This window comes from Dermacentor silvarum, chromosome 8, assembly GCF_013339745.2.
Source record: "Dermacentor silvarum isolate Dsil-2018 chromosome 8, BIME_Dsil_1.4, whole genome shotgun sequence".
Taxonomy (NCBI): domain Eukaryota; kingdom Metazoa; phylum Arthropoda; class Arachnida; order Ixodida; family Ixodidae; genus Dermacentor; species Dermacentor silvarum.
Window position 1 is genome coordinate 16,004,486 of NC_051161.1, and position 27,195 is coordinate 16,031,680.

General features: G+C 51.3%; 1 protein-coding gene across 6 annotated transcripts in view; it reads right to left on the bottom strand.

Annotated features, from left to right (window-relative positions):
- Window positions 1-27,195, bottom strand: part of LOC119460676 (plexin-A4-like) — a 356,289-nt gene that overhangs the window by 213,783 nt on the left and 115,311 nt on the right. The window contains exon 1 of one of the 6 annotated variants that reach the window (XM_049672067.1): window positions 14,686-14,839. The exons of the other annotated variants lie outside the window; for them this stretch is intronic. The gene's annotated coding sequence lies outside the window, so the exon portion shown is untranslated. Of the gene's footprint in view, window positions 1-14,685; window positions 14,840-27,195 lie in introns of those variants that run through there. 6 annotated transcript variants of the gene reach the window in all.

A 27,195-nucleotide genomic window follows, 5' to 3' on the forward strand; every position in this document is an offset into this window, starting at 1 on the left:
TGCTTCTATATATATGCGCCACCCCTGTAGGTCAGAACCTCCAGAGAATGAGAGCTTTAGATCGAGGGACCCAAGCGCCTTGCGTTCCCAAGAGTAACAAAGTTTGCTGGGGTTTCGCTAGGACCCAAGCCGCAAGTAGGGATTAAAACGCGCTATCTCCACATTTTTCGGGCCCAGCTAGGGATCAGCTTAAAGATCAATCCGAAAGTGGAGTCAACATGTCAAGCATCGAGTCGGCATCCACATCGGTGTACGAGCTGCGTACAGATCCGCCTCCCGATACGTGACCTGACGACATCTCCGGTGAGGCACGACTTGGTTTTTCAAGTTTTTCAACGCCGTAAATGATCGGGCAATATCGCGAGCCGCTCTCACCTCGGAGGCGGAGCGATATCGTGAGCGCCATCCACGCGGATGCCGATGCGGCCTACCTCTTGTAGCGAGCGGATACCAATATAGAACGTCATATATAGCCAACGCTTCAACAGAAACGACCTAGAATTCCTAGGTATGCCAGGCTTAAAAAGGAGAAGCAACAAATACACGCAGGGCAAAAAATCGAGAGTCACAAGCTGACTCGGAATCACACGCGTTAAGACGCCTTCGGTTCCCGCCCACTCTCGTTCGGCTTCGAGCAGTGCGTGAGACTCCGAAAAGAAAGAACGGAAACCAAGCGACGTGCAAAAGGAAGGCGTCGATGCGACGACCGGCCCCTGCTCGGCATGCATATCAGGGAGAGTGCAGCACCGCTGGTGCCGGTGGTGGGCCCGGGGTAACATCTTTCCCGCGAGCCCGCCTCCCTTTCACGTTTCGGGAAGAGATGAAGATGGACGAGCGGTCGTTCGAACGCAGCGGTGTGGCCGCTGGAAAGAAAGAAGGCCGCACATGACCACGTTTTCCATTTTTGTTTTTCTTGTTTTTGTGCTCTCATCACGGTCGCCTGTCAATGCCAACGCGAGCGCACAAAAGTGGAGGATAACGACGAGCGAAGAACCAGGATACCGAGCGTATATTATAAGCATGCAAGCGCTGCACCGCACGTGGAATTGAAAGCTGTTGCGCCGACTCGCGCAAGTTCGAACGACTCCGCAGTTGACAGGTTTTTAACTTTTTTTGATGGAAATACGGGCGAGCAAAAGTGAATTCCAGGGCGTATATCTCGGCCAGCATTCGCTCTGGATTTGCTTTCTTTTGAAACGCAGCTCTCTTTGCCTCCCCCCCCCCCCCCCCCCCCGCTTTGCTGGCGGCGCTGCGTCTTGCACGGTTGGCCCGGTCACAATCTATAACAGTATTTATGCTTGCCCGCAATACAAGGACAACGATAACAGCACGACGACGCCGACGGCAGCACAACGATGCAAAGAACACAGCGCGACAAGCTCACACGTCGGAACCGGGATGGAATCCTGAGTGAGGGTTGGCGGGGAATCGAGTACTGCATTGATGCTGATGTCGGTTATATTAAACGCCGCGAATAATTCTTGATATGAAAAGAAGCCCGTATAAGAACCGTCGCGAGGCTAGATACATAACATCAAGATCAAATCTAGATTTTTTTATACAATCGTAACAGAAACAAACTACATATATAACAAATGGCAAATTCAAAAGTTGGAGAGACCTGGGCGATATTCGCGCCGTAGTCGCTGGTCACATTGCAAATCGATGGCACGCTGCCGCCTGCTTTATTTTGTATCAGAACAACAGATCATTTATCCGCAGATCGACTGTCACTGAATACCTATCACTGATTACATAATGTCACTGATGTCACTGATTACATAATGTCGCTGATTACATAATAAACACGTATTTTCACAGCTCCGCAATGACTAGATTCGACAAGAGACGATAAGCAGACCTACTTTTGCACCTGTACAAAGGAACCCCGGCGGGCAAGGACCAACAAAACTTAGAAGGCAGAAAGCGCTAATTTATGACGCGCGCATTTTCTCTCCTTTGTTTTCCGCGAACATTTACTGCTACGAGAACGTGTCCGAAGTTGAGTCATCAACGCCTGACAATACGGTACACGCACTCGCAAGGATCAAAGACGACAATGATTAAAAAAAGAAAGAAAGAAAGAAAGAAACGGGGACCAGAATCAAAAGCTAACAAGGGATACGAAATCGGAGAGGGAGACGCGGGCAAAATGAAGCCGCGAGGAGACCGCCTAATGAGCGTGCCCCCCCGTATAACGGGCGCCAAGCTTCGTGTACGAGAACGTACGCGAAGAAACAAAGCGGCGACAATGCGAAGGAGATACGCCGGCTGATAATGATGAGGCTTTGTCGCAGTCGGCGTGTCGCCATTATTACTGTCGAGCGCGATACGACAGAGAAACAAGAGGACATTATATACAACTCGAAACATAACACGCAAAAGCGAGAACAGAAAGCGGAGAAAGCGTCCCGAACATTCGCCCGCGGCACGCAAGGGTCGCGGGCTGGCACGAAGCACGGCGCTGTAGAGCGCTGGGCATCAGGGCGAGACTGCGTTTGTGTAAGAGACCGAAAAGAAAAAAGAAAAACAGCAGCGTATTTTTACACACGTCTGTACAAACAGCCGAGTAATTGCGCCGCAAGAGAGAGAGAATGAGATGCTGACTCTGATGAGAACCGCAGATGTCAGCTGGCTTTGTATTTCTATATAACACGAGGAATAAAGGATGACACACGCATTGAAACTGAACAAACAAAACACACGCCTACACGAAGAGAGACACACACATGGTCAAATGCAGTTATAAACTAATATGAAGAAACCAAGCGTCGTTTTGATTCGCAGGGGCCATGAGCGCGTCCGTGCGTTGACGAATTTCGCGTCAAGACCCCCGCAACTCCTACGCACAATACTTAACATCCAGGGCTTTACATCTTTACTAAAATCCCTCGGTAAAGCTCGGACCACGATGCCGTACATCGGTCATTATATAGCAGCCGATCGACACCCTGTTGCCACGGGACACCGTATAAGGTGTGCCAGCTAACACTATAGCCAAGGTGTTAAAAGGGAAAAGAAAGAATGAAAGAAAAAGAACAAGATTTAAAAAACACGGTGCGAGGTATACGATCTTCAGATCTACGGTGTTCGGTCGTCAAAGCTCTCACGACCAAACACCGTATAGGTCTTATATTTTCGGGCCCTTTTATCTGCGCTGTGGCAGCAGTGGCAGCAAAAGGATGTACTTGGTCTCATAATATACTATTGGCAGTCGAGGACGGCAGAAAACTAGGTGGGGTGATGAAGTCCGGAAATTTGCAGGCGCAAGTTGGAATCAGCTAGCGCAAGACTAGGGGTAATTGGAGACCGCAGGCAGAGGCCTTCGTCCTGCAGTGGACGTAAATATAGGCTGATGATGATGACACTATAGGCACATGTTTTTGATGCGTTCAAATATAAGAAAAGTGACCCATGTGTCGAGCTCATGTATGCAGCTTTCTAGTTGTACTTAGCAGTAAAACTCACTCACCAAAAATTCTTACTTTAGTTATAGGCTATTGGAAGTTTTGTTGTTGCAGAGCACCTAATCGGAAGTCTTTGGGGAGCTCTGTTCGTAAACAAAGAAGCGGTCTATATAGACAAAGACTATGAGGCACACGCTCAACGTATAGGAGCTACAAGGAGAAACAAACAGATAAATGTATGCGTGAAAATTGCAGCAGCCCCACAACGACACACACATATATGCATGCACATGACAGTCTTTGTGAAAAGTTAAGCCTATCCGCATGCCCGCGGACCCGACGTCTATATAGCCGAGCATTAGGCCCGTGGAACTTTCGTTGCTTTAGAACGCTCCCAAGAACAGCGATGGACAGCGCTGCTCACTCTCCTAAGCTAGAAAACATCAGAACTGCGTGCTAGAGAAACCTTGCAAAGTCATTATTCGTGCGGCTCCCAAAACTGATCACAAACTCTGCGCACATAAACATCAAGTGTCACTGCGCAAACACGACGTTCCCTGTAGGACATCAAATGGAGGCCCGCTCCCTCCCACGATGTTACTAGAAAACTAACACTGGCGCCGCCAGGACTAATCGCATTTACAGGTGCGCTCATTTGCTCTTAACGCTCGCGCATACGAAATTAGATGGTCATGATTCGGACCAAACCAACACTCGGGCAAACACCGTCCGGAAGCGCTCGTCCACCTCGGCCGCAAGGGAATCGCGCGGCGGCGAGTTTGTGAGCCACTAACACACTTTGCGGTAAACAGAACCCCGTCGTCGGGTTAGGAGCAGGAGGGGGGGACGCGATAAATATAGAAAGGCAAGCAGTATATACCAGGATGACGGAAGACCAGACGGCGTGTCAGCTTAGCGCTGGTTGGGAGCCCGGCCGAGTGACGCGACATGAATGTATAATAAACACCTTACAGTATAGAAGCAGGTGCATTAGGGGTGGGGGGATAGAAGCGGCCGGGGAGAGACGCGGAAGATGCGCCATACGGTCGCTCTTCCCTATCAGCGGAAAAACAGCGCAGGGTAGCGGCACTCGCGCCGAACACGGCGAGTGGGGGAGAGTTGAATAAGCAACGCAGCCACGGTCAAGCCCTGAGAGCGCCGAGCTCCCCCTCATCCTGCGGCTCGGGTGCATCACCGGGCGGGCCGCCATCAAGCAGCACGGGAGAGAGACAGCGCGGAATGCGTAAAGCGACGCCTCATTACATGACTCATGTGCGACGCTTTGGCATGGCGCTGCAACCGGATACCGGTCTCGGGGGACACCCTGGACTCCCAGGAGAAAGAAAGACAGAGAAAGTGGAGTTGGGAGCGAGCGAGTCTCGACGCGAAACTCAACCCAAAGCGGACCGCGCATTTAATGAGGGCACCCGACCAACGCCGGGTTCCGACGCCACGCGTGTGGACGCCATTTTGGCTCGAGAGTGCGCATCACCGTGCGTCGCTGCGCGCTCCCCGTTACTACACGGACTCTCTGACGATTTCTCTAACGAGCGACACCGGGGCTCTCGTTTCGGGGGAATTAAAATTCGCCCGTCCCGAGCTTCCACTCCAAACGAGATGGTTACCAAAATAAGCACTGCTGCAACGTGGACCCGCGATACAGTTAAGCCGTACGAAAGGTCGGGTTATCGAAAACGAATGCCTATAGTATTCGGTTCCATTCATTGGGCGATCGGCCGCGTCAGTTCTGAATACGGCAGCGCTCGCCTATAACCGAAGCTAAGCAGCATTGATTTCTCGGTCAGAGTACTTTGAGGGAGAGAGAACATGAGAGCGTCCGGTGTTCATGACTCCTATCTTGTCACGGTCAACGTTGGTAAATTAACGATGAAGTTGCCGAATTGAAGTTAGCGAGTTTTGTGTCACGTTAGCGTCATCTTTGCGTTTCTGGATTCTTAGCTATATTTAGTGACGTAAATAGCCAGTAAACTTCTCTGGTAAAATTGTTCAAGGAACTTTAGCTAAGTTAAATGCATTGCGTGTATTTGATCCCAAGGGGGGATATGCAATTTCTCACTATTTCTAAAGATATGCCGAAGAGCTTTTTGGTGACACAGCTGTGCTTACCAAGCTGCCTTTGCAGGCAGAAAACAACCTTGCTTCGTCTGATAAGGTTATATAAAACCGGAGCTTGTTTTCGGTTTTCACGTATTCTGACCGCTGACTCGTCACCGCAGGTGGTAATGTAAAACTGTAGTTTAACATGTAACAGTGAATACGATTAGGAAGAATTCTAAAAAAAATGACAGTATAAGACAGAATTTCTAGCAAGCCATCATCACCGTTATCATAACCTATTCACTAAAGAAGGAGTAGCTTAATTGAGCCGCAACTTGAAGCCTTCTTTCAAAAAAGTCACCACACCTAAAGTTACAGGACAGTCGTCGTGTCCACCTTAAAGCGACATGACACAGTTGCGGTTCCCATAGCAACAACTGCAAAGCAAGTTCGATTAACTATCCTACGAAACACGGTTCGTGTCATGCGGACCTGTGGTAGCGTGACCTAACCCGATGAGTTTGACTATAGTTTCCGACTTTCTAGAGTTTCTGCTGTTGTTCCACGACTTCGCGATTTTGCAGCACTCGAAATAGCGGCAGCAAGCGAAATGCGGCGCACAACTTCGCAGTAGACAGCGATGGAAATGTCAGACGAGAACATTCCACTTCTTTGTAAGCCAGAGACAGTGGAACAAAAACGACGAGCTTTAACGATTCAACCAGCGTGCGCTGCTGGCGACAGTTATGGGCAGATACTTCGAAATTAGTCCCAGTATAGGCGTACTGATAGAACTTCGGCTAAAAACGAACACTAAGCGGTGATGTCGTTTAAAGCACGCGAACGACCGCGAAACAAATTTAAGGCGTTCGAGATGCGATGGACCTGGTGTTCCGTTAGGCGACCAGCGGGGGCAGCGAACTTGGAGTATCTCCTGATTGTCTGTGACGAATCGCTTCATCCTGTAGCTCATGTCACGAGAACAATGTGCTGTGCTCCGTACTCCGGCGAGTACGTGTATCCCCATGTCCAGTAAATAAATTGACATATTCCACGTAAATAAACCCCCTGTTCCGTTTACCCTACCTCTCGACCTCGTATACTCTTCGCGAAAGAAGCAACCCTCCTCGTCAACTCTGCTCGGACTACGGCGTGGACCCAGTTAGCCTCCGTGTGACGCCCCGGTAGCGTAGGCCAGCTACCCTAAGTTTGACGTCCGACTCCGAGACCACGACTCCCAGCTACTACACTGGGAAACGTCGTCACGCACAGTGTTACATTTTTTTCAGGTGGCAATCTCTTTACAAAAAAACCCTTATCTGTGAGCTTTGCATTGCGGCATCATTACCTTTATTACTATTATATACAGGGTGTTTCAGCGAACACTTTCAAAATTTATTTAAGGTTGCCTGTGGCAGATAGCCCAATTCTAGTTAATGAGCTGGTCTACTCGAAGAGGCGGACATTACTTGCACAAAATATTGAACTGCATAATCGACTAATTAACAAAAATTTACTAATTAAGTTTTTAACCAATTACCTGATGGCCCATAATGCAATTTACAAATTGTAGCCGTGGAGTTCGCAAAGCGGGTCCACTTGGAACGAATTCTCAGGATGACACCAGTTTCGAGATATTAATTCCCGAACTTTGCGGAGAAATGCATTGGCGTTGCAGTTAATTTTGTGCTTCAATGCATAAAGCGACGTTTTGTTAACAACATAACTGGAACGCCAATGCATTTATCCGCTAAGTTCGGGAATTAATATCTCGAAACTGGTGTCATCCCGAGAATTCGTTCCAAGTGGATCCGCTTTGCGAACTCCACGGCTACAATTTGTGAATTGCAATATGGGCCATCAGGCAATTAGTTAAGAACTTAATTAGTGAATTTCTGTTAATTATTCAATTATGCATCTCACTTTTTGTGCAAGTAATGTCCGCCTCTTCGAGTAGACCAGCTCATGAACTAGAATTGTGCTATCTGCCACAGGCAACCTTTAAGGATTTTTGAAAGTGTTCGCTCGAACACCCTGTATATTATCGTAGTTATGTTTTTTATTTATTTATTAGTTTATTATTATTAATTACTTGCTTTATTTTTTCGCTGCAGAACACACAAAAGGAATAGTCCGGGTACTCCACTTCAAAACATATGTATAACAGAACAGTACGGCGTTCTAAACTCGTAAGGTCTCGCCTCACCGCCCAGCTGCAGTGTAATACATGACACTTTACGCACGACCTATATTATTAGAGTCACTGTTACGGTACAGTCGATACTGAATCCACCATTGGCCGCCGGGCGGATAAGACACCGAGTATTTATCAAACAGATTGATGTAGTTGCAAGGTTCAAAAAGGTAGCCAATTTCGCGCAACGTAGCCAAACATGGAAACTTTGATACAACAAGCCCTCGCCCCGGCAACAGCAGCCGAAAGCCAGGCAACGCGCCGCAGTGCCAGCAGCTCAGAAGCCGAATGGAGCGGCTTATAAACAAGCGACCCGTTACAGTCCTTACTTCGTTACTTTTCTTTTTTACCGCTCTCAAAGTTTAATAATAATAAAAAAAGAAACTCAACCAAGTGACACGCCACGGCTGCATTCCCAAGCGGCAGTTGGGGACGCAGCGACCTCATCGCGCGAAACCCCTCGACGAAGCGGCGAGAATGCCTCGCGCGCGCGTTAAAGTGGCCGCCAAATCCGAGCTCTTTGAAAGAAAGCCCCCGCCGACATAAGCCCACGCGGGGCACCTCCACTACACACGCCGAGAGCCGCCGGTGACGCCTCCGCAGGGTCCTGGCTCCGGCGGCTGAATGAAAAGAAGGCTTCGGGCTGGGTTCGCCCCGAGCGAAGCCAATCGAGGCCCCAGGCATAAGCCGCCGGCCCCGACTGCTTTTCCCAATACAGGCGGCTAACACCGTCCGGGGAACAGTTATAAATCATAATTAGGGAAGAGAGGGCAAACGCCGCCGAGCACCCTGAGCAGGTTTAAAGGATTCGGTTCTTGCACCACGCAGCACGCGGTGAAATTTACACTGCGCTCGCAGAGTGTGACTTTTACCCAGCTAGTATACCGTTCAAAATACGTATACCGAGCAGAGCTCTTTCCGGCCAGGATCATGGTTAGAACACCTGTCTGGTTTCTTTCTTTCTTTCGTCGTTTCGTTACACGCAAAATCCCGTTAAGATAGGACGACTTGCTACATAGGTTCTTGCTCCAAATAAGTCATGGAGTTTCATTTGTTTCGATTAAAGACAAAAGATACCCACATAGCGCGAGCGGTCGTTACAGGAGCAATAAATAGAGAAGAAGTATTGGATACAGCGGCCGCGCACGTTCCGACATTGTCGCCAAACGTCCCTGGTTAGGTCGCATTTCGTGTTGCTGCAAAGCGGGGCAGAAAGGCAGGATAAAATTGAATGCAGCGCACATTTACACTTATGTAATATTAAAACAGCGAGAAGATTCGACATCGTATACACGTCCCCACGTGCTTCACGATACATTGAGGACCCCTGCGGAATATTTACAAGGAAAGGGCTTCTGACAATGCATGCGCGTTCCCGCGAAGCTTCCACGCTAAATCTGAGAAACACACACACACACACACACACACACACACACACACACACACACACACACACACACACACACACACACACACACACACACACACACACACACACACACACACACACACACACACACACACACATATATATATATATATATATATATATAAAGAACGAGCGCAGAAATAAGTCACTGCACGTCGAACAATATGCACCGCACTCCAAAGTATACAGGCATTCCAAAAGTAACGAATCCGCTAGTCAGACATATGCATAATCGACTTCCTATTAAATTCAGGAGGTAAAAAGAAGAAAAAGAGGAAGGAAAAACGCGACATATGTATACACAAAAATATGCAGTAAGACACACAGAGGCGCTATTCGATTTCAACTTCATCACTTCACTGCAGGGACATGTTTGCAATGCTGTTAATTACTTCCAACGGGTGGAAAGCTTCAAAGAAGGTGACCTTCCAGCGTCATCTATAGCTTTCAGGCAGCAGGACCGTTATGTGCCAAACATGACAACACACACAATACAGTGTCCTGGGCCCTGCATCGTGTTGTTCTATTTATATTTATTTATTTTACAATACTGCAGGCCCTCCTCGGGTCCATGCAGGAGTATATAGGTACAACATGTAATACAGTTTGCAACAAATAAATTAATATAAAAAATGTGAACAAAGTGCAACCACTGTATCCAAACAAAGAACATAAGCACGCAGAAAAATGAAAATGCTCAATAAATACAGACACTTGGCTTAAAGGAGCGGTCGTACAAGCAAGAAAAGCAACGTTTACGGTAAGTATATATGCAGCCTCAAAAAGCTGCATATCAAATACAGATAACACTAGTAACTTTATTACCACTAGAATTCCAGATTCTGAATACTGTTAATAAATGCATTTACAGATGAGCACCTTACAGCACCAGTGGGCATATATAGCATGTTCCAATGGGAAATGGCGTGTGACTTGTGAGTGTTATATTATGACTGGTATGGTGACGTATTGATTTATTATGATTCGTTCGGGTAGAACGTCTGAATGGCGCTTGAATGAACGTTGCTTGTATGGCTCTAGCAAGCATTAGCGCTGTATAGCCACGTTACCTATGACAAACTCTGTACACTGTGCCCCACACGCGCTCGAAACAGCGCCTACGAGCCGACCTCCCTAGTCCTGCGGCAGGCTCCGTGGATCTATAATACCTGCGCAAGAACGACGCGTGCAAGCGGGCAATTTCACGTGGAGCCTTCGAATCGCCATACGGATAGGAGCTACCTTAATTACGTACGCCCGTAATTACGCGCGCTACTAGGTCGCTTCCCGAGAGGGACTGCGCCAAGATCAGTCGCTTGCATTAGGCGAGGAAGAGACGACGGCATAGGCGGGTTCAGCTAATACAGCGGAGCGACCTGCGGTTATACCCTGCCGGGGCTTCGCCTTTCGGAACCCGGCCGCCTCTACTGTCGTTACCGAAACTCCCGACAGCCGAACCGGACAGTGATCGCACACACACACACACACGCAAGCGCAAGCACGCACGCACACGGGCACGCAACGGTCGCGTTTCTTACATATACATACACGCGCATACCGGCCCGAAATCTGGGGGATTCCAGCGTCAACACTGGAGGATCGCTTCGACCGGTCCGGCTATGCGATATTGCAAGCGCAGGGTTTGACCCGCCCTTAGGGCGGACAGCTCGAGCTTTCCCGGGTGCACGACGGAAGCGTATACCCTTCCTTCAGCCAGGCGCGCGCGCTCACAAACGCACGCACCGTTCGCCACGAAAGCAAGGCGAGGCTATGGGCTCGCCCGGGACTCTTATTAGGCCGCCCGCAGCGTCATCCAGTGCCGATATGTGTGCGCAACCGCTTCCCTGCCTCCGCCCAAGCGCTCGCCCGGCAAACAGAGCGCCGCAGAGACTGTATACGTGTACTCTCCCCGTTATTAGGCGGATTGGCCGCCGCGTCGTGTCCAGTGGACGCCGCGTGTCTTCCCTTCCTCGGGGCGGACAATGCCTGACCAAACAGGTCGCAGGAGCTGCGCGCGTGCCGGGGACGTACACGAAGCTGCAGCGCAGGCCCGGCTTTGCGCCAACGGCACCCGTGCTATATATCGATACAAGCTGGCCGAACGCACGAAGCAAATCCCCTCCGGGCACCTTGAGAGCGGGGTCTGCATTTCGTCTCGGGCCCGCGCCGAGGCTGCCCGAGGTCGCGACCATCGCGGCCTGCGAAGACGGCCATTGGAGCGAAAGATGGCCATCGCACGCAGCTCAATTCGTCGAACATCGCACGCGTCATGCGAAAGTTGTACGTTCGGCTCCCCCCCCCCCCCCCCACACACACACACACACAAATTATAGCTTTTTCATATTTAGAGGTGCCTGTCACACGTCTCCTCATCCCTTTTATGTCGCCATGATGTTTCCTGATGTTTCCTCGCCATGATGTTTCCATGATGTTTCCTCGCGAGGCTGAAGAAAACGCTTTCGTTTTCTTCAGCCTCGCTTCGGCGATATAGTATAGCTACGGAAGCACAAATGACCCGCGCTTGGCTAATAACGCCGAAAGGGAGCAAAGCAAAGGGAGGTTGTCGATGTGCCACCATGGTCGCGTAACTTTTTGTGCTTATTCATTTCCGTACAGGCATTCACTCAGTCGCCAAGAACAATGGCCTTCGTCCTCCACGATGCGTATCAGCTCGAAACCCGGTGGGTGTGAGAACGCTGGTGCAATTCTAGTTGCCGCTGACGCGAGGGCACGAGTATACGCTTCGGATTCGCGCAACGTTGAAGGCCTTGTCGAACTGGACAATGCCTCAACGGAGACGTGTAGGATCGCATATAATGCCGCGCCGCTGCTTACACAAGCAATAGACCAACAGTGGCTCGCAGACATTATGCAGCGCATGACGCAACAGCAGTACAGGAGCCTTAAACGCATACCCGAACGAGTTTCCGTTCGATAATACTATATATACAGGAAGATCCTCGAGGAAAAAAAAAAAAAAAGAGCCTTATCCAAAACAGCGATAAGTGGTTAAGAAACAATGACATTAATGAGATCAGCACTACGACGACTTCTCCTTTCTTCTTCTTTCTGGGGTTTTACGTGCCAAAACAAGTTCTGATTATGAGGCACGCCGTAGTGGAAGGCTCCGGATAAATTTTGACCAACTGAGGTTCTCTAACGTGCACTACAACGCAAGCACACGGGCGTTTTTTGCATTTCGCCTCCATCGAAATGCGGCCGCCGGGGCCGGGATTCAATCCCGCGACCTCGTGCTCAGCAGCGCAACGCCTTAGTTGACTCAGCCACCCCGGCGGATATATTACTACGACGACGACGGCGAATACGATGCCACTTGACACCCGACTGACACTTGGCGGACGCGGGACCGAATACTGCGTGGGGAATGAATGTTCTTTTCTTGCGAGCTTTACTGCCAAGCGAAAGAAAGTTGCGATGATGATGATGATGATGATCATGACAAAACCTGCGAAGGAAACAAAATTAAACTGGATGAAGCATCCTTCAGAGCTGTCGCTGTCGAATAAAAAAGAGAGAGAAAAAAAACTGGGTGCATTTCCAGAAATCCAAATGGAGAGTACATCTTAAAAGCAACAGAAAAGCGAGAAGGACGATTACGGTGTTCGGAGGCCACAATACAGGAATAACAGAGACAGCGGTCTCCACCTTGCCCTTGGAACAGGCGCTCCCGCAAAATGAACGCCCCGACTGCCACGAAACGAACGTGCGCTGCAAACCGCCACTGCAAGTGATGACGCTAAAGAGGACTGCATGGGATAAGCAGCGTCTGTGCACGTTGCTTCTACGGTATACCCACGGGTTGAGCTTGACTTTCTCCCTTTCACGCATGCGTATATGAAGCCTAGCCAGACAAGCAAAGCCCAGAAGACATCGAGGAGAACTGCCACAGGTGCATGCGTAAGGAGGACTCGAACGAAAGAAAGTGTGAATACGAGTGCAGCCGGTTTCTTTCGATGTCGTCGGCCATTGATGTATTCATGCAGCCGTTCTTCCCAAACGAACGCAACGCGAATACATGGACAGATGGGGACTCGAATTTCAAAGTCGCGATGCAGCTCGTGACTAAGCTTCAATCCAACTACAACCCGTAGACGCCAGCGGGCGAGACACGTCGTCCTCGAACGGTTCGAGGTCTCGATTATGCAGCTCGTCTTTTCCACCCGACAAGCCAATCCAGCACAGGCGTCAAGCCGCATCGCGCAATGGCGCAGCCACGCAAACGGCTCGTTCAGAGGTGTCCCAACCGACGCTTGCACGCATCGCGCCGCGGTGAAGCGTCGTGCGCGGGCTCCCCGCACGTACGCGAACAGCATGTCGTGACGGCGCGTACAAAGTAACCAGCCGGCGCGAACATCCACGGCCTGCAAAAGCGCCCGGCCGAAGGGCCCGATGCTGTTTGACGCGAGCCGTCCCACTCGCGCAAATCACAAACGGCCCAATGAAATGTTGCCTAGAATTCTAGTTCACTGAAGCCAAACTATACTACTAAGACCATGCTGGCACCCTGTGAAGCTTTTGCGATTGTAATGCGTCGCCACTGTTACACGCTCGTGACAATCCGTCACGCTGGTTGTCAGCGGCAAGGCTTGGAACATTTTTTTTTTTTTTTTTTTGTGAACACAAGGCGAGTGGTGAGAAGGGTGTGCGGAAACAGCCTGGCTGACCAATGCTACTGAACAAGATACTCGCGCAGCGATTATCGCGACCATTCTGCTGCTAAAGCAAAATACTAACCCCCCCTCCGCAACCACCCGGAACTTGGATCCACTCGCTGCCCTACAGCAAATTGTAAGAAAAAAAAAAAAAAAATGTCAACACTACGCTAGTTCTATGCAATGTGCCAATCTGGTTCGATATTCCCTATTATTTACAATTTCCTTCAATTTTAGACGTATCTTCGTCAAACTCCCCTATACCTGTTGCAATTTCTTCGAATGCTCACTTTTTAGCAAATCTTGTTTAATCTACACCATCTATACCCACCGGCTTTTTAATACATTATGCAGCCCATAGCCTCCTCTATGTGCAGCCTCAATAGGGTGATCACCTAGCGCAAGACAGGGGTAATTGGAAATCGCATGCAGGGAGAGGCCTTCGTACTGCAGTGGACAGAAATATAGGCTGACGATGATAATGATGCAGCCTCAGTGTTCAAGTTCGCCTGGCTATCTGTTGCTGCAAATCACGAGAAAAACTATTAGCGATTCGCTTTCCACCGATGCCTTTTCAACGTACGCTTGCATTTTAGACAACTGAGTTCGGTTGGCGCGGTTTTGTAGTCACGGGTCTGCGGAGCGAAATGCACAGCTAGTGAAAACGTATGCGACCAGCACGGCGCGAACCCATTCCCTAGCTTTACGGTCACATAACTATAATTGTCGATAAATTTTCCTACGAAGCTACCATTTGGGAGCACCCTGCAAAAGGGTTCTGATAAGAAAAGAACCGCCGACAGATTATCTACGCTGTGAAATTTTCGAACCCACTCCGTCATGGAAGGCGCACAAGTAACAATACACAAGGCTGTGATCACCGTTGCACCAGCTACATCTGTGATTTCTTTAGATAATACGCACAAGTATGAATGATCCGACTTCTCGCCTGGAGTTCGGTTTTTGCGCTGTCAAACACGTCAGTATCCCATCGGCTGCCGAAAGGTCACTGAAAGGGTCCGACGACAAGTGGCGTCGCAACAGCTTGCAACGGCATGCTGGAAACAAAACAGGGAAGGCGTCACGCGAGCTTAACGGCAGTGATTCCTGGCTGCGAACGTGTCCACTACGGGTACATCACCAGCACTACGCCTCTCTCTCTCTGTCCCGCCCCCTCCCACATCCTTTGGCTGCGTTGCTGACGGCGCCCTTTCAGGATCTATAGGCGGCCTAACACAGAAGCCCAACGCAATCGTGTTTCCGAAGCAGCGGGGTTAAAGATAAACGAATAAACGCATCGGCGGGGTGACGAGTCATCCCCGTGCGACGCGCGACATCTGCGCGCGGGGGAGTCGTCGCTTGAGACCGTGACGAGCTTCCCACTCCGCCGCGCTAAACGCAGCTGCCAACCCCCCCCCCCCCTCCTTCCCCGTCTCGAGCTCTTTCCCCCTTCAAACCTGACGGCTCCGACAGGTAGCGTCGTCGCGCGAACGTCGGTTGCAGGCCATGCAGGCTGCTCGCGAGCGTAGACAACACGGGCGACAACGCCCTTCCAGCGAAGCCGCGCGCACGGCCGGCAGCGATGCTAGGTGCACGCGTGATCGCCAATGGAGCGCGAGCACGCGCCCGCACACCTGCCTGTGGGCGGCCGGCGACCGCTCGCAGCTGACCGAAATATCGCAGGGTGAGGCGAACGAACAGCCGACAGGCACTGCGACGTCTACCGTGGCGGACGTTTATCAGGGCAGGAAAACGATCGAGCGATGACACAGAGATAAACTTTAACTTAGAACAAGAAAAGCTCCACTATTCGCTGTGATATCTGCGCAGCCCCGCCGCCAGTGGCGAGATTACTTGGTTACTCGTTAGTTTGTGGAAAGCTTTGTGGGTGGCATGTGATGTTGTGGGTGGCATGTGAGCTTTGTGATGGAGGCCAACGGCCTCCATCACCTCGAATTAACCCCCAGCGCGGTGAGAATGCGCAGGTACCGCTCGACCGTAGACATGGAACGTTACCAGTTGAACGGCGCGCAAGTAAGCAACCCACTTCGCTGAATCCTACGTTGGCGAGTGACCTCACGGTTTATGGCAAGTGCTGTGATCGGTAGTAAGTTCATTAAGCCTACTGTTTCCCATCAGTTGATAACGCTGCCCTCAGTATACGCAAGATCCAGCGTATGTGAATCACAGCACCTCGTCCCCTCGTACGTCAGCTGTTCCTTACAGGACGCGGAAATGCACTTCATTCACGACACAGCTTGAAAATTTTAGAAAATTAGTTACTTGGCCACAGGAGAGCTCGACAGGTACACTATATCAAGCCGCCTCTCCTTTGCCTTGCTCAGAGCACCAGCACAAGCTTGGTAACAACTACCGATATGCTAATAGATTATTTAAAAGTTTAGCTAAGTGCGCGCAGCTAAATAAAAAAACCCGACACGCCAAACAAGGTCAGATACAAATCACCATGGTAAGCACTCGGTGTCCGCCTGTGTTTGTTTTTCTTCAGTTACCGTGGCTTCCGCTAAAGTAACACGGTGCTCTTGCAGCGTGAAACATCGCAAGCTCAAAAGTAAAAACGATCTGCAACACATGGCCATTCATCGCCTTCATTCTTGCCGGTCTGCAACCCACGCCGCCTATACGACGGGGCTGGCCGCTTAAAAGCAAACACAAACTCTGTTAAACACGACACGGGAGCCGACATCGCCCACTGCTAATGCGATTACAGCGAGACACAGCTGTCCGCCCCGGATAAACGAAAAGCGAGAGCTCAGCGTCCATACTCTCTCCCCCAACAGTGAAAGCCGGTAGCAGCTATTACACAACTGATAAAAATGAGAGGGGGAAGGGGCAGCGGGCGACTCGGGCAAGTGAAAACAACTCAAACAGCCGAAACGTCGCAAGGCGCCTACATGGCGCGACCACACGCGTCGAGAAGCGCCCACTATACCGCGGCACGAATGCCCCGCCGGCCGGTGGCCTCCCGCGGCAAGCACACACACAGGCGGTTACGTCGCAGGCGGTCCGTCCTGCAGCGCATGCCCTACACTTGCATTCCTCAATAAAGTCGTGCCGCACTGTGGGAATTATACAGTTCGGTAGGCAGCCGATTACGAAACGAATAAAGCAGTCCACAAGAAAGAACGGTGTATGATGACACAGCACAATAAAATGTATTCGTCTTCTTATTTCTGGCGTTTAACGTGCCAAAACCAGTTCTGATTATGAGGCACGCCGTAATGGAGGGCTCCGGATTAATTTTGACCACCTGGGGTTCTTTAACAAATGTATTCGTCTATGTGACACAGTCGATACATTCGTCTATATGTCTATACAGTCGGCAAAGCAATAGAAATTTAGTCTGCCGGATCAGCCGCGTTTTCTTATTCTTTCTTCATTCTTTTCCTTCTTGCACTTCTCCCTCGCAAGATAATAGAACAAGCGACCCTCCCGCCATCGCTCCATTTCGGCTTAGCGCGGAAGAGCTGCAAATGCATTAGCAATACAGTCGTAACCGTCGAAGTTTCCAACTGATCGACTTCGCCACCAGATAGAGCCAACAGAAGCATATGAGCACGATCGAATTAGTATTCGTTGCGATTTTCGCACGTCATGCGGTTGATAACGCTTGTAATCTGAACACAGCCAGAGCTGGCCAATCACACCGGCCATGCGAACGACTGCGAAAGCACGAGACAACCGCGGGAAAAATAGAGAAGTTTATACACATGTTATAAGCTACTCTTGCACATTATCGCGTTTTGTGCAACATGAAACATTTAAGGAAGCTTTATAAAAAATATGTCGCAGCTTCGCCCGAAAAGCGAAGCATCAATTGCGATAGCAAATTAGTAGAGAGCTATTCGCAGTAGGGATCGTAGTTTTATCGGCTGCATAAACTTGGACACATTCGCTTACTAACAGAATTAACACGCGTGGTGTCAGTGCGCACAAGAAAACATGAATAGATCACACTGAATGACCGCAGCCAACGACTGGCAAAACGCTGGCAGCAAGCGCAGCCGCTACAGCGGGCGAAAGTTCGTGCGGTCTATCGCTTCAACGGAAACTGAGCGGCGACTGCACGGCGCATACAAAGGTCAGAGCCGTGTGGAGATCGCTTTTAAGAGACGGTGCGGGCGACCGCCACAGCGAGGGCAAAGTACTAACGCAGTTGTTGGCAGAGTAGAAGCTGCCCCCCCCCTCCCTCCCACGCTGCCTTCCCGCTTTCTTGCCTTCGCGTGGGAGATTGAGTGGCCAGTTCCCCTTGCGGCCTGTTGCAAGATAAGCATTTGGTGCCGCAGCACAGCGTCGCCGCGCCTCCCTCCCTCCCATACCCCCACAGCCTTTCGCGCGACGGTCGCGTTTGCTTTCCGCCGTGCGTTCGCTCTCCGTGATAGCGCGCGTCCCCCGCGCGCTTTCACTCGCGCATACGGCGGGCGGCGACGATTTTATCGCCCTTGGACTTTATACCGAACCTCACGGCGACGACGACGGCGAAAATGAGCGCAGCTTGCACTAGTGGTGCAAGGCTGGAGCAAACAGCGGAGCTTGTGATCGACCAAGCTACAGCCAGGGTCGCCATCCCGACGACGCTGGATACTCAAACGTAGACGCTCGCGTTCTCGTTCTCGAAACTCGGGATTTTAGACTCGACGACGCCTCTTCTCGGCTGCAGGTTCGGCACGGTATTCTGGATCGGCTCGCTGCCGACGCGCAGGTTCTCGCTTGGCCGCACGACGCGCTTCAAGATGCGGCCTGGCGAAGCGTTGACATGTCTAGGCGAAGCGAGGCACATGTGGTTGCTAGGCGACGCGAAGTGACGTCATAGCTAGAAGGAGCAGGTTTGCGGTCGTTGCAGCTCGGCGCGGCGGCGCGGTGCGGAGCAGCGGCGAAGCGAAGCGCAGCTGTGCCAAGTGGTTGCTAGGCAACGCGCGGTGACGTCATCGCCAGGCGCAAGTTTCTGGTCTACGCTATACGGGCCAACCTCCAGCTTAAACAGCTTCGCTGCTAAAACAACAGTGACCTAGTGATATTTACTTTCCAAGCATCCGCACTGACCACCCAGGCGATTGGTGCCGTAAGTGCCCATGTGAAAGAGGCGCTTTGTTCATAACATTCATAAATCAAAAGCTTGTGAATTGTAAGAAACGCTTAACCATAACTTGCGCATGGTATTTTCGTTACCAATTTTTATCTATAGGAGGGTGTTAACGTGATCAGTAAAACTTCGGGGGTTGCGCTTACACTGGGCCTAAAGAGTTATAGGGAAAGAGGATGAAGACTTCAGAAAGCAAATACTTAACGCAATAAACACGACGAACAACTTTCAAGGGGCAGCGACAGTCCCTGTATATATGGCTGCGGTCATTTGGAAATACTGGCTACGCCTCTAGCGCATCTTGAGAAACGAACTGATATTCGAGAAAACATGGCGCAAGTATCATAAGCAGGGGCTTTCCAAAGTTCAGCCAGCTATTGCTGCCATTGTTTCGCACTTATGTTGCGTGAAACTGTTGGCACCTCTCTCTCTCGCTATTTCCTTTTGTTTCGCAAAGTCTGTTTCCGTTTGGTAATTACGTGCCTACGGCTACGTTTACATGAACCCGACAGGGCCGGGTCAAGTCAGACGTCGGGCGCGACAGCGTTTACCTCAACATCGTACCTGACTGGTCGAGATCGGAGCGACAGCCTTCGTCGAGGCCAGAGTTAGTATAAGACAACGCGTCAGGTTAATCGCTGCTGGCTGCGAATCACCGACCCGACCCGGCCGTCCGCGTTTACATGTGCGCTTCAATTGGGTCGGGCTGGGTCAACCTACACCGTGCACTCGGGCTGGCTCAGTCCGAACGGCTAGCGTTTACATGGGCGCGACAGTCAAATCTCCGCCCGACAAGCGGACCAGACCCGTTTTTGTCCGGTTCACGCAAACGCCCAGAGTGTCCCTCCCTCCCTGTGTGTGCCACCCAAGCAGCGCAGCTTACACCGTATAGTCACGCCATATACCAACTAGGCCCCGTCGAAGCGCTTCCGAATGTTGGCATTTTTCACGCAAGGACCTCTCTTGTCGTCTCGCCGGAGTTGTCTATAAGGTGATAAGAGTGAGGCGCATTCCGCCATCAACGTATACGCAACAGCGAGGTTGCCAATGCAGCGGCCATCTCTCCCTCTCGCCCATCCTTTCACCGAAAGAGGCCGCGGCCTTCGCAGGCAGCTGCCCATCGGACCGTGCACGTGTTCGGGGCGACAGGCCGCATTTTGGAGGGGGGACGGACCATTAGCAAATGAGCCGGTCATTACGATCGACAGCGGAGCACGGGGCCGGCGGTATACGTATAACAAAGGCTGACGGCATCGAAACGATGCATTTACCAAGCGTCGACGGCGGCCAGTCGGGATACACGCGCGCATCGAAACGGCGGAACAAGTGCAGTTGAACCGAAAAGCGTGTACCGGAAGAACAGCTGCTGTCCCTTATGGCAGGAAGCTTTATTCGGAGCCATGCCAAAGTGCCCGTAACAGTATATTTAATTTATCCAGCAAAGCAGGCTCGGGGACACTCGATATCAGAACGACGGAAAGAGAAAAGAAAGCTTTGATGATGCATTCTCCGTAGCGCCCACTAATGACCAGAAAAGAACGTGCAAGCCATGCCTGTAAGATGTCGAAACGAGCAGAGATTTTTGTCGGCGCACAAGCGCAAGGCCGGTTTGGCGTGCGACATTGGGCGGTGGTTTCGCCAACACTACAAAAATTCATTAGGGCAGGCACAGTGCAACACAGACGAAGAGAGCAAGAAAAGACTGCGCTGTGATCTTTACTGCGCTCTGCTTCCGTCAATACCGAGCCATCGTGTTTGGTTGGGGTATACGCTAAATAATCCCTTTGAGGTTCACGAATCGGGAATACGATCGGCCAACGCAGTATGCAGCTCTGCTGCAAGGCGAATGCAGTGAGAGCGCTGTGAAAAGTGATAGGCGCACGGTGACGGGTGGCGGGCGAACCAATTCGTCGCCCCCGCGCATTCTCCGCGAATTCTCTGCGCCAGCGAGGAAAAGTGCAGCCTGTCACTATACGACGCCACGGACGTGGCATGCCGTCAAGGACGTCTGAACGGTGCGGGCCACAGTGATACTGCAGCGCCAGTCAGTAGCGTGAAGGGAGAGAGAAAAACCACGGGGCTTCGCCACGCACTTGCAGGGAAAAAAAAACACAAACACACCAGCTGGAGGCCCTCTGGACGGACTCCTCCTTTTTCCCACGCTCTCGCAGTGCCCCGACGGCCGTCGGCTACGCGCTCCGGAATGGTCGCGGTATCCGCCAAGTATGTAGAAACGAACTGGGACTATATTCGCTACGGCGTTGCACTGCGTCGGAAAAGAACGGAGTCGATTCATCGTTCGACACTGCAGTCGCGCAACCTATCGCGTTTTCCGGCCGTTCATCAGATAAACGCATCGCGTACTTTAGTGTACGCTGCACGATGCGCAGCTGACGCATGAACAGCAAAAACAATAGGGAGTGGCAAAACGGTACGAGTTATGTTAGACATGGCTCTGTTAATTGTCGTAGACATTAAGTTATTTCTTGGCGCTTATAGTCATTGTTAAGCACATTTGTTGCCACGCGAGATGAAGACGCACGAAAGAAATACAGAGTTCTCCCGGCGCAGATGTTAACTTGAATGTGAATACAAGAATTGCGGATGACAGTGAAAACTCTTATGAGGCAGTAAGTGGTTTTCGCTTATGTGAGTGATTGTTATTTCCGGTCGAGTCCGGTCGGTAGGTCGGTCGGTCGGACGGACGGACGGACCACCGCCGAAGTGCGATTTTTTTCCCCACATTTACCTCCCATTTGTAGAGTAAACGTTCGTTCTACTGGTGGAGTTTGTCCACTTTGGTCGTGCCCAAACAGAGGTAGAAGTGATACGCCATCAGGCAGAACGCTAGAAGAACTAGTAAAACATGGAACAGACAAACATTCACTCGAGCAGGAGTGGCCAGTGTATTCCTTTTGTTCTCGGATGGATTTGCCGTTGGTGCCGAGGGAGATATGTGAGATAGGTGGCTGAATCTTGATGCGTCGCCAAGAGAACGGAACGGTTGGTTATTTCACAACGCGAACAGACCGCCGAAGCAACCGAACACGAAACACGGTATTGAATTGAAAAAACGAGCTTAAATCGGTCAGCGCCTCACAGGGCTTCAATCGAGTCGCTCCTCTTTCGCGACTCCCCCGAAGGCAGCTGCACAGAATGATGATGAAAAAGCAGGGATACGGCCAGGCTCATCCGTTCTGCGAACACCCACGTACCATTACGGCTACACGGGAAAGCACTGTTCCAGGCACAGTGCGGGAGCTTACTCTTCTAAGCCACTCCGCACAGGCGCCTCCCGAGCGAGGCACGGCTGCCAGCGGCCACTGACAAACAGTAAATCCCCCAGCAAAGCGCCGCGATTCCCCCGGGCACCTCCACACCGGCCACCACCGTTCGCACTTCTCCAGTCCGCGTCACGTGCCGGCCCACGGCTGCAACGCCGGAACGCGGTTGTCCGGGAAGCAAAAGGCGCAGCGATACACTGGATGGATAAGAAAGACCGGGAGCGTCAAACAAAAGAAATATCAGCTATCCATCTGAGCCTTCGGCAGAAGCAACTACCGCCGCGAGGGAAGCCAATGGTGGGGGCACCGAACCGCAGTCGGCAGCATCAGCCAAGCGGCGAGAGGAAGGCGTCTTGAACCTCTCTGGCACAGGGGGGAGGCCGGGAGATAATTGCGCCCCGCGCGACGGCACGCCATTAAGAGGATGAGCAGCAGCGGTGTGGAGCCCGCATCTTTGAACCCTAGACAAAAGAGTCGCGGTGGCACATAGCCTCAGCGCAACCCACCAATGCCCCCCTTCTACGCGCCAATTCACCGGTGAGATTCCGCACAGAAGCTCTCAGCGGGACTCCCGACGATGCTTAATGCGATTGCCTGCGCTTCGCGCCTCGATGAACGGATGCGCCCGGTTGGTACATGTACGGCGCGCGCAACTTGCCTTTCGGCGTCACCTATTCGCTTCTTCTTATTTTCTCTTCGTCAATGCTGCACCTATACTCGACTATCCAAGGCTGCTGCGACAGATGGCGGCAGTTATAGGCAGCCATTAGAGTTACTGTATAGACTCCCTTATAAGGGAGCCTATGGCGTAGCAGCCATCAGTTGGGATTTGAAAAAGAAGAGAGTGAGTGACGTAATAGAGTCAAATCCAACTATTCTGTACCCAGCATACATACCGAGACACCCCTTAGACCTTGAAAAATCAATGAAAACATTGTTAATGCGACAGCTTTAAGGGCCCCGTGTCGCAGAAAATCCGGCGTTGGTGACCGGCGTGCGATGTCGGCTCGGTGGCGGAGAAAATAATCTCCAGCTACACCAACCACCTCGACCGCGCAGTCCTTCCACGTGGTCCAAGGTTTTGGTGAACAAAAATTTAATTTCTCACAGTGAAATCCGTCAGAAAAATGGTAAAGTACGACGTTACCATTCGGCGCCGGATTCGCCATCGGAGTGTTTACCAATCGGCGTCGGATTGTAATTTGAATGTACGAGAAAACCCAATTGTGCTACGAGGGAACTCAAACACAAACACATTTTCCAGCATTTCTACCAGACCTACAGCCGCGCGTTCATATGTACTTGCGAAACTGATATCCAGATGGCGCTCGCATCCTAGGCAGGTCAAATTGGGACTTTGCTTGCTAATTCGTTTTGGACACGCGCGCGCGTCGGAGCAATCGCAAACAATTAATAAAATAATAGAAAAGATGCTAGGGCCTTCACATTTTAATATAAGACCAAGGAGGTAAAACTGACAGTGGTCTCCACTTGAACAACACTTTGTAATGTGGTGAACGCAGAACGAAGTCATGTATCCGGGACTTCAAGCAGGTGCGACGTAATGCCCACCTCCCAATAACGCATTTCTATTGTGCTTAGCGCTAAATCACCACTGAATTTTTCTTTTCCTTTTTTACTATACTGTTTCCACTCCACAAGCTATTCAGGGGTGCTGGAACAGATGGCGGCAATTACGGACAGCCATAAGTTAAAGTTTGCAAAAGACAGCTAGGGGACTGGCGACGCAGTGGAGTCCAACGGTGTAGTGCCGATGACTGTTCCGACACACCGAATGCTTGCCGAATAGATTATGACAAGTCGCTATGAAGATGAACCGGCCCGATCGGGGACAGAAACCGCCATCAAATCTCAGCCCCAGAATTCTGAGACACCGCTGATCGCAAGACACAGACGCGTTGTGCGAACCAGATTTCAAACGGTGCCGCCAGGAAGCTCCTTCGTCCTGTCATGCGAAGGGCGTTCAAGCGGAATTTGAGTGCAAGGAACGCAGGTCCCGCGAATTCCCAAAGGCGTACACCGCGCACTAAACGCGAAGCGGCGACGCAACGCGCAGACAGAGGAATCTCCGCGCACGGGTCTAAAAATAAGCTAAATAATGAAAGAGGCGGGAGTGTGCGGCCCACCACCACGTGAGAACGGAAACCAGGGCAGAGGGGCGGACAGGAGGTGCCATTCCGTGGAAGGAACGAGCCCGGAGGCACGACGAAAACAAAGCGGCACCTTGTCTTTCGGCCGCAAAGCGCGCTGCCGCTAATATACCACGTCCTTACCGCATAAAGCAAAACGGAAGGTCCCAGTTCTCTTGTATACGCAGGGCAGATAGCGGCGCCGAAACCACGGGTTAGCCATTTCTACGGGGTTCCCTATAATATGTTGCCGATTTGCGCTCTGCGATAGAGACCTAGCTAAATGCGATGGACGCACACGCTCAGGAATACGCCGGTCGCCTCTAGCACGGGACAAGTGCTCAATTCCTGCGCGAATTAAGCGCAAGATTACAGTCGTAACGTGTACACCAAGCGTGAGAAGGGGCTAGCTGATAGCGCCGAGTGCAATGCCTGCGGTGTCGAGGAGACCATAGAACACCTATACTGTGCTACTGCCCATCATTTGAAGACAAATGACTTGACCTGTGTACAGCTTTAAATCAGCTGGATCAAAAAAAAAAAAAAAAAAACATTCACCTTGAACAAGATCTTGGGACCACGGCCTCAAACATCGCAACTACAAAAGGCCACAAAAGCGCTGCTGCGATTTTTGAAAACTACCGGATTGAGTGACCGTCTGTGATCCGCACTGAGTGACCGTCAGTGATAGAGCAGATATCTGTTGCTACGTCGGCGATATCCACAGCCGATTTTCTATTCTTCTCTTAATCTTTCTCTCACATTTTCCCTTCCCCAGTGTAGGGTAGCCAACCGGGCTCAGTCCTGGTCAACCTCTCTGCCTTTCGTTTATCATTTTCTTACTCTCTTTTTAAACCACCCCGCCAATTCCGTATGTGAATTTTCTTTCCCTCGTCGAAAGGAACAGCAAGCCAGTATCGTTCAAATCGCTCGACGAGCCGTTGGAAAGGCATGCTATTTGCCAATGATAGCGGTCTGTATATGTGCGCCCTCGGAAGAAGATGCGGCGGTATACATTTGGCACAGATCCGAGCTGTGATTGTGGGAGTCGCTAGGACACTCATATACTGGCGCGACAGCTGAGAGCCTTGGTCTTGACAGGCTAGCCCACGCATGCCGCAAGGACAACCGAGGCATTCCGCGGAAGCGCGCTGCGGAATGCGCCATACCCAATACTATGCTTCGTGTGATCAAAGTTGAACGCCGAGTCCTCTCCCAGTCTCCACCTGTCCCGGTTAGGGTTGCTACTTTCAGACAAGTTTACGCTGAAGTCTGCAGCCACTGGCGAAGTTAATAATTACTGCGTTATGTCCACCTTAGTTCACAAAGGGACTTTAAATTTCTTTTTCTGGTTATAAGTTGCATCATATCCGTCGGTGGTTCAATGCTTCGCGCAGGCGTGGCCATAAGTTCTGCTTAACATGAGACGCGGGCAGTAGCAAACGTCAAACACTAAAATGTTTCCGCAAGACACGCGATCATCACAACGAACCTCCTTGGTATACTTGAACCTATAAACAACGCTGTTTCATGCCACGTGTCCATTCCCACTCCTCGCTTAATCCGACAACGTCTTCGACACCACCATTCGTTACCCTATTTCACGCTATATAACCTAAAGAATCGCGCGACGCTTGCGCGATTCAAATCCAGCGCGACGCTTCCCTAACAGCCCCACGGGAGCCTAGACTGTTACGACTGGTGCTCATTACCCAGTCCTTTGCTCGCCACCTGCAGCGAAACCACTTCGCTCCAGCAATCCCCGTAAGGTGTGACACCCAGCTGGGTTCGCCAAGCTCCCCCACGCAATCGGCGACATTTGGCACGATACGCAGAAAGAAAAAGAACCGTACTATACCCGAGCCACGCGTGCGAAATCGCGCGTGACATGCAGGTCAGCGAAAGCAGTCGCATATGTGGTGCACGACCGACGCATGCGTGCCGACAAGCGCGAAACAAAGAAACAGAAGGGGAAGAAAGAGAGAAACAGCACGTCCTCTCAGAAGGAAGTGTGAACCAGAGCGCACGCGCATCACCACACTTCTACTCGTGCACGAAGTAACACACACACGGCGGGCAGCAGTGTGCACGAGCCGGCCGGCCACGACAAAGGGCGGACGCCGTTCCACGCTATAGCGCCGAGCCTCGTTGTCGCCGGCGCGACACCTCGACGCGAAAAGAAAACGAGAACAGCGGCAAGAGAAGAAGCCGCTAGACAGTCAGTCACTCTGCAAGCAGGACGACGACGCGCGCGCCGCTCGCTCTCCGTGCCTTGCGGTGCGTTGACACGCGTTCCGCTACACCGACGCTGCCGCTCGCAGCTCGCACAGGAGAAACTGGCGCGCGGATCCACGCCGCGTCGCGACTGCAGCGAACTTTCTCGACGATTGGTCATGCTGTACTTAACGCACGCCTCGTGGGCTCACGGCAGAAGCAAACATTTAAAGAACAAATGGAAAGAAAGAAAGAAAGAAAGAAAGAAAGAAAGAAAGAAAGAAAGAAAGAAAGAAAGAAAGAAAGAAAGAAAGAAAGAGAACGCTGCTTTGCGGAGACGAAAAGAGAAAACAACGTCACAACCACCACGCACACAGATCAAGCAGTGTGCGCTCCAAGGGAGAGGGAACGAGGAAAACGTTTTCGGTGCCCTGAAGTCTTCAAGTACACGAAAGCGTCCGTCCTCCGTCAACGTGTCTGGGCCCTTCTCTCTTTCTCTCTCGCTCTCTCTCATCTCATCGCGAACAGCAGAAAGATCCGAGAACAACTCAGCCCGCGCCGTCGTCGTCGACCCCGGGTTGACCCGCCGCCGGCCCAGTTCAAACAGTCACGGGAAACAACGAGCGCGACGCTCAAGGAGGGAAAGAGGGAGAGAGACAGCTCCGAGGTCAGAGCGAAGCCA